Source organism: Ambystoma mexicanum, chromosome 12 (assembly GCF_040938575.1).
Source record: "Ambystoma mexicanum isolate Mex_15411 chromosome 12, UKY_AmexF1_1, whole genome shotgun sequence".
NCBI classification, from domain to species: domain Eukaryota; kingdom Metazoa; phylum Chordata; class Amphibia; order Caudata; family Ambystomatidae; genus Ambystoma; species Ambystoma mexicanum.
Genome location: NC_090936.1, coordinates 100,592,063 through 100,604,594, shown reverse-complemented (window position 1 = coordinate 100,604,594; position 12,532 = coordinate 100,592,063). Strand labels below are relative to the sequence as shown.

Here is a 12,532-nt window from a genome sequence, read left to right as displayed (position 1 = left end):
TACACCTCTCCCTCCTGCATCCCTCCTTTTTCTCCTCCCACCAATCCTCTGTCCCTTTCATGCTTCACTTATGCTAATTCTCACCGCCTCCCTTTGATGTCACCACTACTCCCCTTCCTTCTACTACTCATAGCATCACTGCTACTTGCCTCCACACCACTGCTTCTTTCCTACTCCTCCCATCTTTACTACTCAGAGACCATCCTTCCATTGTGTACCAGCCACTTCACATACACTCCTTGCACAAATGTACTCTACTCAATCACCTCACAAACATGCATACTCCAACTGCAGTGCAATTACACTCACTAAACCAATGCCTCACCTTTTCAAACAGTAGCACCACACTCCACTGCTTCCTCCTTTTTCCTGTTGGTCTCTTGGTCTGCCTACTTATCCTCCTCTCAAGTCACCTAAACTACTCTCCCTTCTTGTTTCCTGTCCACTGCTTACATTTCCCTCCTTCTTCCTTGATAGGCCAGTTTTCCCCAGCCAGTACTATATGTGCAAGTGAAACTTTACAAGGGGGCTATGCCCCACCCGTGAAGGTTTTCCAGTCTGTCAGGTTTTCCAACGTGGTCGTTCTCCCCGCTAAGTACATTCTCTAGAGGGTGTCTGACCGCTCTCTCATGTCCCTGGTGGTCTGATTGTACCCAAGCTTTTGGCAGGTACCCGAGTGCCAAAGCAAGCCTCTAATTGATGAGTACTCACATTGGTCCTGTGATGACCCACTTCCCCAAGCTCTACACGCTTCAGCCCGTGGACACTGGATTCATGGCGTTTTGGAGGGTTGTTTCTGCGCTCGGGCGTCTCGGTCCCTGTGGCCCTGTCATGGACATGTGGAGTCTGGTTGTGGTTGGGCACTCTGCTACTTGTCTGCTTCACAGGTTCTACAAATGATAGGCTGGCGGATATCTTGGGGTAGAGGCATGGTTTGAGACAAAGGTGTACTGCTATACATACTGCCACTAAGAAAAGGGGGTATAAACTGGGCTCGTCACAGCTGCCACCTTCCTTCTCAAGGATTGGGCTGGCTTTTGTTTTCCCCCTGAAAAGCTTTGCACCCTCTGCTGAGAGGCGTCTCTACCCTCTCTTGTCTAAGCCTGTATGTTGGCCCTGTCACCCCACGTAATAACACTTATGTTTGCTTTACCATTGATACCAACTAATGAGTGTCATGCCACAGTAAAAAACATGTCTAGACTAGCAGCCCCAATGTAGGCCAGTCTAGCCGCATAATAGCACTCATGTTTAATATTGCTGCCCAATAAAAAGTGTCTACAAAAGAAAATAACAGTCTACCGACCGACGAGACGCCTCCGATCAAGCAACGAAATTTGCCTGGAACTCAAACCATACCTCAAGAAAAAACTTGGAGGCACCTCCTTCTACCACATAGCCGCAAAAACCTGGAACAACATCCCAAAAGAAATAAGAAACACCGAAGATCACCTAAAATTCAGGAAATCACTAAAAACCTGGCTCTTCAAGACCACAGACTAAAAACTGAAAACCAAAACAGGAAAAAGGATGACTAAACTGGAAAGGTCACAGACAACCCCAAACCGACAGAGAAGCTCCCACAGCACCTGGATGGGTGACACCGGATAGACTGGAACACAGGCGACACGCACGGAGACTGAGTCAACTACCCCAGCCAACCCCACCAATACTTTTGCCCGCCCCGTAGTTACCGCCAGGTACCACAGTGTCGTGGAATTGTCGAGATATTGGCAATCACCACACTACCTGAGATGTTGACATTGGCAGGTGCACTGGCCACAGAAATATGAAGGGAGGACGGGGGGCTATGAGAGAGCATGATAGAGGTGGGGGCCAGAGGAGTAAGGAACCTTGTATGCCAGACGGACCCAGATCAGGACAGAGGCGCATCAGGGGAGACTACGCAAGCCGAGCGCCCCAATTCAGGACAGAGATGCAAACTAACCAACCCCACTAACAATTTCCCCTTCTGCATACACCTCTCAAACTCCAAACCAAACACAACCAAAACCTACAGCACAACAAACCGCACAAACTTCACTACATTGCAACAACAAAACAAAAATACACATAGACTCGCACAACAGTACACGACCACCGGCTGCAAACACCTCAGGGCCAGCCAACGGACCCACCGGGCTGTGGCCGCCAGCAGCACATCAATGCTCTTGCACTTTTCCTGCTTCCTCTCACTAATTCAACCGCCCCTCCTCTTACAGAGCCGCCAGGGGACCACTCCGGTGGTGATAGTGCGCGGTACAAATGTCCTTTAACATTAACATAACATCATGGTAAGGAAACCTGTCCAGATTGTGAATACCCCAATGTAGATCAGTCTAGACACAATACTTATCATGTTTGTGTGAGGAGTTGGACATGAAAGTCAGACACCGGCTTGCCATGTTTGTTGTTAAAGATGTATATTAAAATAAAGGGGTTGGTAAAATGCCTCTGACACTGTTCTAAGAGGAATTTCCCTACCTAAGCCAAATATACATATAAATGCAAAACGCAGGGATAGGGACAGCAAATTTAAGCAATCCCAGGGACTATCTCCTATTAATTCCTGCGGCTTAGTCCTGAAAAAATTGACCTGGTAGCCAAACCATAAAATCACAGTACAAATTGTATTACAATTTCATATAAACATTCAGCATAGTATCATTCTAAAACATTAGTATAAAAAAAACTTGCCTAAGTAAATCCACAAGCACATTATAGAAAACAATCATCAAACATATAATATCATACATATATGACCAACGATAGACTCCTAAAAAGAAATAAAAAACACAGTAGGACAACTGAATTTTAATTGATCCAATTTGTGTCTCCAGACTCATAGACACATGTTTCTGTCCCTAACACCAAATTGGTTGGACATTCATCAGGGGCGGTCTACTGTAAACCTTTGGTGGAGCTGCCGATTCTTGTATCGTGGATATTGTCATTCACATTAAGAACACTTTATAACATTGTGACCTCAACATTCAAATAAACAAGGGGAAAGAGAAGAAAAAAAAGTCACCAAATATTCATTGAGGATATTAATTCATCAATATAAACCAGAACAAACAGTTTGCTTCATCTGGTACAATTTGTAGAAACACAAACCAAAACATGAAAAGGGTACCTGCTCATTAGGCATGGTAACACCCATACACTGGAGAATTAATCCCACAATCCTTCATCCTAGGACTCCTTCTTCAAAATGGCCTAACTTGGCCTCTACGACCCACTGCAAGACACAATGCACACAACCAAACTGATCAATGCAGAGGGGACAAGTTCAAAATGCACCTCCACCCTTATTTTACCATACACAGCTACAATTTCATAGCCCATGTACCTTGTGTATGAACCTTAATGCTCTACACCATTGGAATTAGCCGTCAAACCTCATGGAAACATTATGTCTATTCCCACATAAGATGAGAGAAATCTGATGCTTGTCACTCTCTAAATGGTAAAAAAAATTCAATTAAAAAAGAGAAAGGTGTATCTCTCTTCCTTCAACATCACTAAGAGGCAACACACCCTCACCTCTGTGACACATAATGGTGGCCAACAATGGTGGTAATGCTTTAACACAAAAAAAAACCAAAGAGGTGCCAATGCGCCCATTCCAGAAACTCACATTTAGTGAAGCCTATGTAAGCAGCAGCAATGTCATCAGACAGGATTTATAGCCCGCACTTGTCCGGTATCCAAGAAACCCTGCGTGTCTCTCTAAGCAACAAATCACCACAAACACACCAAGCCTATGTGCCCAGAATACATAGATATAGAGTGCTCAGGCACTTATTACCTCCAGCACACCAGCACAAATTAGGCCGCAACACAGTCACAGATCTCGTGTCCTCAAAACTAAGAGCCCAGTGCAAGAAACTGGTTCCTTCATACAACGCTAGAGAGCACATCCGATTCATATGTCGACAAAGAGGACTTCACGTTTCCCATTCGTGCTCCTATGAGTATGGAACACATAGTATTGCGGCCATCTTGCAACAAAGTAGTCAATGAAGTGAGTGAATATGTGTATGCCGCGTTGAGATTTTGGTATTGCCATTGAATATCCCAGTGAGTACAGTTGTCCTATCATTAGTCTTGTATGTATGTGTTATATATTTGATTCTTATTTTCTATAATGTGCTTGTGGATGTTCTTGGGTAAATGTTTTATATACTAATGTTTTAGATTGATACTATGCTGAATTTTGATATGAAATTGAAATAAAATGTGTACTGTGATTTTATGGTTTGACTACAAGGTCCATTTTCTAGAACTAAGCTGCGAGAGTTAATATGAGATAGTCACTGGTATTGTTTAAATTTGCTGTCGCTATCCCTTCTTTTTCAATATATGAATTCTGTTGGCTCCAGACAGTAGAGATAGGTCACCCTTATGGGGGGAGACTTTTGGGGTTCTTATGACCTGTATTATATTGTTCTACCAAAACCAGGGTGCATTGAAACACAATTTATTTGCTGTGTAAATGCCTAACAGATGCACAATAAAAGTAAAATAAACTAAGAATCCGTCTGTCAGTATGTCCAGATCAAATTGTCCTGTGTCCAAAGTTCTATTCTGACCCTCAGACTATAAATGTAACACAAAGGTGAAAAGGAAAATGTCTTTACCCATAGATGGTTGAAAAGTGTTCCTAAAAGAAAGAATATATGGCTTCAACAGAAAAGTTCTTCAAGAATGACGTGCCTCGTCCCGGGGTAAAAGGGTTTGGGGGGGGGCCCTTCTCCTGGATTCTTCCTTGCTCTTGAAGACTTCACATAAAAAAGTTCTCTGGGCCTTTCTTGACAAACAGTCACCTTTGCAAAAAAAACTTGATTGACTTTTATCACTTTGTCTCTTTTCTCTTTTCCTGGTTAGCACCGTCCTTTGTCTAGTTGTGATATTTCCCCTCAGGACTTCTTTGGATATTGTACACTTATTGCTATGGCCTGGTATACTCTCTTGCCAGGGTTTCCTAGTCGCATGCACTTGTGATTGGCTGCTATTGTCTCCTGCTACGGCTTTTGTGCTCACACTGTTGCAATTATGGGCCGTTGACCTTTTCCAGAATTGCGAGTGAACTGTGCTGAATAATTTATCTTCTTGCTATATTACCTTACTCAGATTTTCTACGTGCTTCCGTTGCACCCATTCATCTATTTGTAGGGGTTATATACTTGGTTCCTTTCCCTTCAAATGATATGTTTTATACATGATACCTTTTCCTTAGAATAATCTATCCTTTTGCTCTTTTTCTTTGTTATATTGCATACAATTCACAAGCCCCAGGGTTCCCCACTAGCTTTGGGTAGACTAACCGGCTCTGACCGGTGTGCTTGAATTCTCCCGCAGTGACGGTAAAGGATTTCTACGTGTTTCCTTGCTGCAAGCGCGTCTGTTTCTTTCCTCCGTCTCTCGCGACCTCCATGAATCGGGTCTGCTTCCTTCTCTGCTCCATTGTGTGAAGTGCTGTTGTGGACTACCTGCGAACCCCCGGAGTCCCTCACTGGCTTTTGGCATTGCCGCAGCCTATCCTGGGGTAGCAGCTGCTTCTTGTTTAGTCGGTGAGCCCCCTGGCTCAACTATGCCAGCTCCAGCCTTTCTCCTTCCTGGTTGTCACACAGAGGTTTCGCTCTCTCCTGCCAGCAGCAGACATGTCAGACTTTCTGCTTTTTTGAACATCCCGGGCTCATGTGCACGCAAGTGAACACTAGAGTGCTCGCTGGACTTGTGGTCTTTCTTAATCTACATTCTTTGATCTTCTTCGTCCCAGTATTTTGAGTCCATTGTTACAAACTGATTATGATAACTTTATTTTCAAGGGTTTCCCAAAGTAGACCAAAGGTAGAGAATTGGTCTACGGGTTTGGGCAAATGGATTTCCCCATTCTTTAGAGGGGGAATGAGTGGAAGTATGACAGTAGGTCCTAAGGGTATGGGATATGAGAAGGTTGTTTTCAAGGGAAAACAGCGGATACCATGTCTCGCCTGATAAAGCCATGACATCCTCCATGACATCCTCCAGGAGGTGGTCTCCTCCCATGTGATCCTCCCTCATATAGTCACCCACAGGGACAGGATCAGGTAGCGGCCCACATGGGAGGAAGTTACCGCCGGGAGATCATTGTTGACTCCACCGGATTAATCACATTTGCTTTACGCTTTGCCTTAATGCCCAGTAAAAAAATGACATGCCATTGTAAGAAAACAAGGCCCCTCCTCCTACCCAGCACAAATGCAAGGTCACCCGCATTCTCATTCATCCACCACTCTGCCATACGTTTGCTCGCGCATACACTCGCTCATTCACACACACGCAATCATACACCATACACTTGCTCATTCACACAGGCATCCATAAACACATACATTCATACTTTATTGTCCTTACTTGCACCCCCAGCCCAGACTCCACTCAGCCTGACGTCGCATAGCATGTAGCCCCTCCGCGCACAACAAAACAGGAAGAGCTTCCTGCAAATGCACGGAGAAGCCGGAGTGCTTCCAGATGGACGCCCAAGGGTGTTTGAATGCTCCCTATGCACATTTACGCCTGCATTTCCCCACCCTGCATCCCCAATGGGCCATGCCAGGCTGGGGAACAAACTGTCAAAGGGAAATCATGTTTCCCTGTACAGTTAAAAGCCACCCCAGGAGTGCTCTCTGAGATACATTCTGCAGCTGAGGGAGCACTTGATATCGTCACTGGGCTGACTTGACTAGTCTATAATCAGCAGGTCCGTGCTCCGTCACCCATTTTGTACCAGCTGCTCCTGCTGCCATCGTTGAGCCTTAAACTGGCTGAGGGATGATTCTGGTGTCGTTGAGGTCCTTGGTTCCTCATAAAAACGCATTCTGCCATTGATGCCAGAGCCTAGGAGTGACAAACAGATTGGTTTTAATATCACGGTGGTCGTATCCCGCTGAAGCGTGTCTTCCAAGACGGTGAGGGTGTCCACATTCTTGTTGGTCCTGCTACTTTCACATTAGGGTACTGGGCCCCAGCAGACTCCCACTAACGCCAGGAGGACATAAACTGAGAGCCTAACAAATGTGCGGTTAGATTGGTCCTCACGGGGGATTATGGGGAAGATCTGGCTTTGGTGAACAGTCTACATCATCGTTCAGGCATGGATGGCTAACTATGGCCTGTGTCTGAAAGATGACAAAACAGAGCTCATCATCCTGGGCACCGCAACTCTCATCGCAAAACTCAACCTTAATTATTCGGCATTCATCATTGATGGGAATACTATTAAAGTCGCCAGAGAAGTAAAAACTCTAGGCTTTTATCTTGACTCAACCCCATCTCTCACTAAACAGGTAAACTCTTTGGCCGCATCTACGGCCTACACATGCAAATTAATTAGAGCAGGAAAACAATTCCTGTCAGTTGATAGCTGCTTAATCCTTTCTAGAGCCCTTATCCTATCAAAACTATTATTGTAACACTCTCTACATAGGAGCAAATAAACCATCAATAGAATACAAGTGTTACAAAATAATGCTCTCAGGGCTGCCCTAAGCATACCCAGAAGAGCACACCTCTCCGAAATAAGAAGGAAACATAAATGGCTCTCCACCCAAGAGGAAATCAATCTCAAATCAGCCTCCCTCATCCACAAATGCCTTAACAAAGCCCCCTGTTACTTATCAGAACGATTCATCAGAAACAACTCTGTCAGACTGCCCAGAATAGCCAACCCCAACTGTCTTCAAGTGCCAAGATTCAAACTGTCCACCATTGGAGGGTCTCGCTTCCCAGTTAGGGCAGCACAATTGTGAGCTCCCTGGCGCACACTCTCAGATCTGACCAAACATTTACCAAATTCCGAAAGAATATTATTAAATGGCTCATAGAGAAAGATCTGTAACCCACTTTCCATCTATCGCACTAACCTAACCCTGACTGTTTCATTATATTTTTGTTATAGTATTGTTAAATATGTATATCTCTGTAAAGTACGTTTTGATGTCTACACTCACATGCCTTGATACTTGTGCTGCTTACCTTCATACTGTAACATGAAGGTAACCTGTCCTTACCCTTTGCTAATCTCTGCAACTAAGCTGTAAATTCTCTTTTAACTGCACCCTGATACCTCTGGGTCCAGCGCGCACAACAAATAAACAAACCTTCTATGCAGGGTCTGAGAAAACAATGGCATGTGTGCCTCACCCACCTCAGACATGGCCCTGGCAGTGTTTTACAAAACTAGGTAGTGCTGTGATGTGTTCCTGCACCTGGTCTCAACTGCTGGTGAAAGCTGCAGTGCTTCAATAAAACTGCCCATGTGCAGATTCCTACTCCATCCTTTGTCACACACAACTAATCACTCTGCCATTCATGCCCCTGACTTCTAATCAAACCTCTGCCAACAATTCTTCCCAGCACACCCGAAAAATAGACTTTTTTCCCTTCCTCAATGTGGTGGCAATTAAATTATTTCATGTGGTAGTTTTAACTATTGGGCTCTGCTAAGGTGTATGTGAGCACATTCCACAAACACCTCATGCACAAAATTTGCAATGTGATGGGCCTGTCAAAGTGAAGTCTATCTTAAATAATATCCCAAAGTCTTCGAAAGGCTAGTCTGCCTGTCAAATATTGATAATTTCTTGTATGCAAATTAAAAAATTAAATTAAATTGACCATTGCCTAATGTCTCGCCTTAAATCAATGCCTAATAGGCTGATCTAAAAAATAAATATCCAGCACTTAACCTGCAACATGCACCACCCTCCTCCCCATCCTCCCTCTATGAAAGGTCCCTAATGACTCTTCAGGATCTCCAGAAGCAAGTTCCTTGGACAGGTGAGTCTGGCTTCCTGAACTTGATTGACAAAATCTGATAAAAGTTTGGTAAGTTCAACGGATGCAAAGGAAATTTGTGTGATTCGTGTTTTGGCCAAACATTCAAGGCCTAGCTACAGGTCATTTGCTGATGTTGGTGGTTCTTGACAAATGTATACAGCTAGGGACTAATTCACTGGGCTGGATTCTTGATTATTAACCCCCCTCATAAATCTCCTGCCATTGACTTCATCAATACCCGATCCGGCAGCCCGGGGGCCAAGTTAACGATGGGCCCCAGGGCCGTTATCGGGTATTATTGCTATTTGCACCCCAGGCTTCTAATCCGGAATACATGGTTGCTGGTTGGGGGCTCGGGAGGGAACAGTGACCAAGGGACAAGGAGGGTGAGGGGGAGATGGTGGGCGGGGAGCAGCCATCAGGGGGATGCATGGATACTGGGAATCAGCCCATGATCTGAGCAGCCTGCTTGGTTGGCTCCCCTACCCCTGGTGCTAAGAGTAACAAGCCATCAGTAGAAAGTGTCCTGCTTGCAGGAAAGCAATACTATTATAGAAGTGATGCACTCACTGTTGCTGCAATTAAAGTTATGTATGGTTAGCCAGGATTTTCAACTGCTAATATATTACTATTACAGCTTACTTATTCTTTGGACTGTTTTGGGTGCCCTGTAAATAGACCATAATAAGGCATGGGGCATAGTTATGCATTGTAAGAGACTTTGAACAGCACCCTTCTGCCACTGATGGTGGTTCTGCTGCATGTGAATGGAAGACAAAAGGGGAAGAGTCATTAGTGGGACAATGGAAGAGAGAAATGTGAAACCTGTGGTGATGATTATTGCAGGTAGGAAGTACCTGCTTCATGTGTGCCAGTTTGCTTTTTGTGGGGTTGGTAAAGAGACTTGGAGCATGTTATCCATAGGACAGAACCCACAATTTGAGAGACTACAGGGTTTTGGGTCTGGGAGCTGCTGATGTGGGGCGAGTGTGATAGCACTAAATGGGAGAGCTTTGTTGTGGTTCGGTTAGTGTTGATGTGCTGATGGCTCATTGTATCCCATCTACAACAAAACGAGCATCTGTGATTTGACAGATGAGGGAAAGGGGGAGTCTGAAAACTCCACGCTTTACCATAGGCTGCATTAAGGATTATGACCGGCAAGAACATTTGATTCAGAGAAAGGGCTACTTGAAATTTGAGGACTGCAGTCACCTTTTTCATCTTCCTCAGTACGTTGTGTAAGGAAGTAAGACACAAGTGACCACAGTTCAAGGGTGTTTATTCAACTTCAACAAGGGTATGGTAAATGCCTATCTAAGCCTAAATCTACAGATGGGAGCAAGCTACGACCATCAAATAGTAACGCAGTCCTAGTGGTGTCTTGTCAAAATAAATGCCTATACTAAAAGCACAAAAAAAACATCGGGACCTTCTGTATGCATGTCTCTCTACTCCTCAAAGTGGTTGGCAAGCTGAGTTTCCTCAAACCTCACATTAATATGCTCAGGTTCTGGGCCCAGTGGCCTGCTGGGACCCTTGCCAATACACAAGAGGGCCTGTCGGGTGCAGTGTGAGGAGGAGTTTCAGGCTGTCAGAACAGGGGCCAAATTCCCTGCTCCTTTCTTTCAAAGATCTTCCCTGCTATCCCCCACATGCCACAAACTCTTCTCGCACAGTCCAAAATGAAGTCGCCCTCCCCCAATCTCCCAATAGTCACAATTCAACAGGTGTTGAGGTGGCACCGGGACTTGGGTATCATGGTGATAGTGCACCCCTACAGGAGGTTCTTCACAAGGAAATTAGGAGATAGAAGTTTGTGGGGATTTTGTAACAAATGCAGCACCTACGTCTATAAGGCGGTGTCAGTTGCAGAATGAGTGATCTGCTCGAATTGACAGAAAGCGGGTTTGGTGGGGCTATGATGGACTTTCCAAAAACATTGCAATCTTGTAGCTTCAGTCTCTGGCCCTTTGCTATGTAAGGGTGTCTGGCCTATTTCCTTACAAAGCTGTGTTCAACTGCTATATGATGGAACCCCAGCCACACTGCCATGTGTTATTCAGCCATAATTTAAGGGCTCTCCTTCCAAGGCAGTGAGGGGCAGTTGGGGATTGGCATATGTGCAAGGGATGAGCTGTCACCCGTGAGGGTCTCCTAGAGCCAGAAGGTACTGCCTCACGTGTTTACAGTTATTTACACTACAAACTAGAGGAAGGTGGGGGGGATAGAGGTGCTGCCTTTCTGGCGTAAGTGCTTACTGAATTATGCTCTTGCTTTTACATCTTTTACACAGGTTGGTATGTCTGGGCAGGAGTGGCAGTCTTCTGTTTGTGTAGTTTTGAACAGATTCCCAAAGCCAAGAATAGGCATGTGTTTTGGCCATGTGGGCTTGCTTTGGTTGCCTGGTCATTTTATACTTTCTTGTGGCACCTCATCTCTGCCTCTAGGGGGATATTTCTGCCTTCAAAAGCCTATCAATTTGTGTTGCAGGACATGTGTTTTAGGGAGATGGCTCGACTATCTGAAGCTAGAGCCTGTAAGGTGAAATCTATGCTATTTAGGGTGGCTAGTTGTGTTGCTACAGTCTGACCATGTAAGGTATAGCATGGCTTGACCAACGCAGGCCTGTAAGGTTGCTTAGCTGAGGGTTCCCTTCTCTCTAGGATCAGCCCTTTAGATAGCCTTCCGTTTTACCCACTGCATGTGTCCACGACAGTGGACTTGATTTTGTGATTATAACTTCCAGATGAAAGGTTGTGCTATATCACTTCCTATAATGTTGCCTGTATGAAGCTGTCAAAGGGCATTTGAGGTAGTATTTGCTATCCCTACTATTTATGTCAAAGGCGTCTAGTTACTGCACAACGGACTATATATATTGCAGGTGAAATTGAAAGATACTTTAGACACTATACTCCTATCAATGAGAATGCTGCATTGTTTGAGCTGGGTGTTTGCAATTGAACTTAATAAACAAAGGGGTCATTATAGAAAATCGCAAATATTCTATTTGTTGCATACATACATACCTTTTAAAGGGTATCTGGTCATATGCTTTTTGATGTGGTCTTCGGTTCATGTAATGCTACTTGAGAAACTATGGATCGCCATTTAAAGTCAGTCTGAATGGGCCTCATTATGAGTTTGCCGGTCTGGTAGTAACGGCGCCGGTAAGCTTCCGGTGCCGTTACTATCGGACCAGCAAACCAGGAGTTCTGCTCGCGGGTGCCTTTCCGCCCGCCAGTTCTGATTTGGCAGAAGTACTGGCCCCACGAGCTGAGCATGTTGGCTGCACCGGCACCATTCACGAATCGTGTCGGTGCATCCGACCTCCCCATTCCCATTGAGCACTATGCGGCTCAAATGGGAATGAGGAGTAATTATTACCGGCACCAGGCAATGTGGATGTACCGGGGATGAAATGCCTCAGTACATCCCCATTGCCGGGTGCCGGTAAAAAAAACTACTCCAGCGGCAGCCATGCTGGTAATTACCGGCACGCCTACCACCGTAGTCGTAATGAGGCCCAATGTGTACTGTGCCTAAAACTTTCGTTTTGATGCTCATGCTGTTCGGTCTCCAATTGACCACAACCTAAGGATCAACACTAACTAAATGCAAATGCTTCTCCCCCTTTACGTTCTTTATGTTCTTTGCTGAATTGCTGTGCTATTAGCACTACCTTTCACATGTAATGCTATCG

The 12,532-nt window shown here is 45.0% G+C and overlaps 1 protein-coding gene across 1 annotated transcript in view; it reads left to right on the top strand.

Annotated features, from left to right (window-relative positions):
* Nucleotides 1-12,532, top strand: part of PKP2 (plakophilin 2) — an 810,521-nt gene that overhangs the window by 768,221 nt on the left and 29,768 nt on the right. The gene's annotated exons all lie outside the window — the stretch shown is intronic.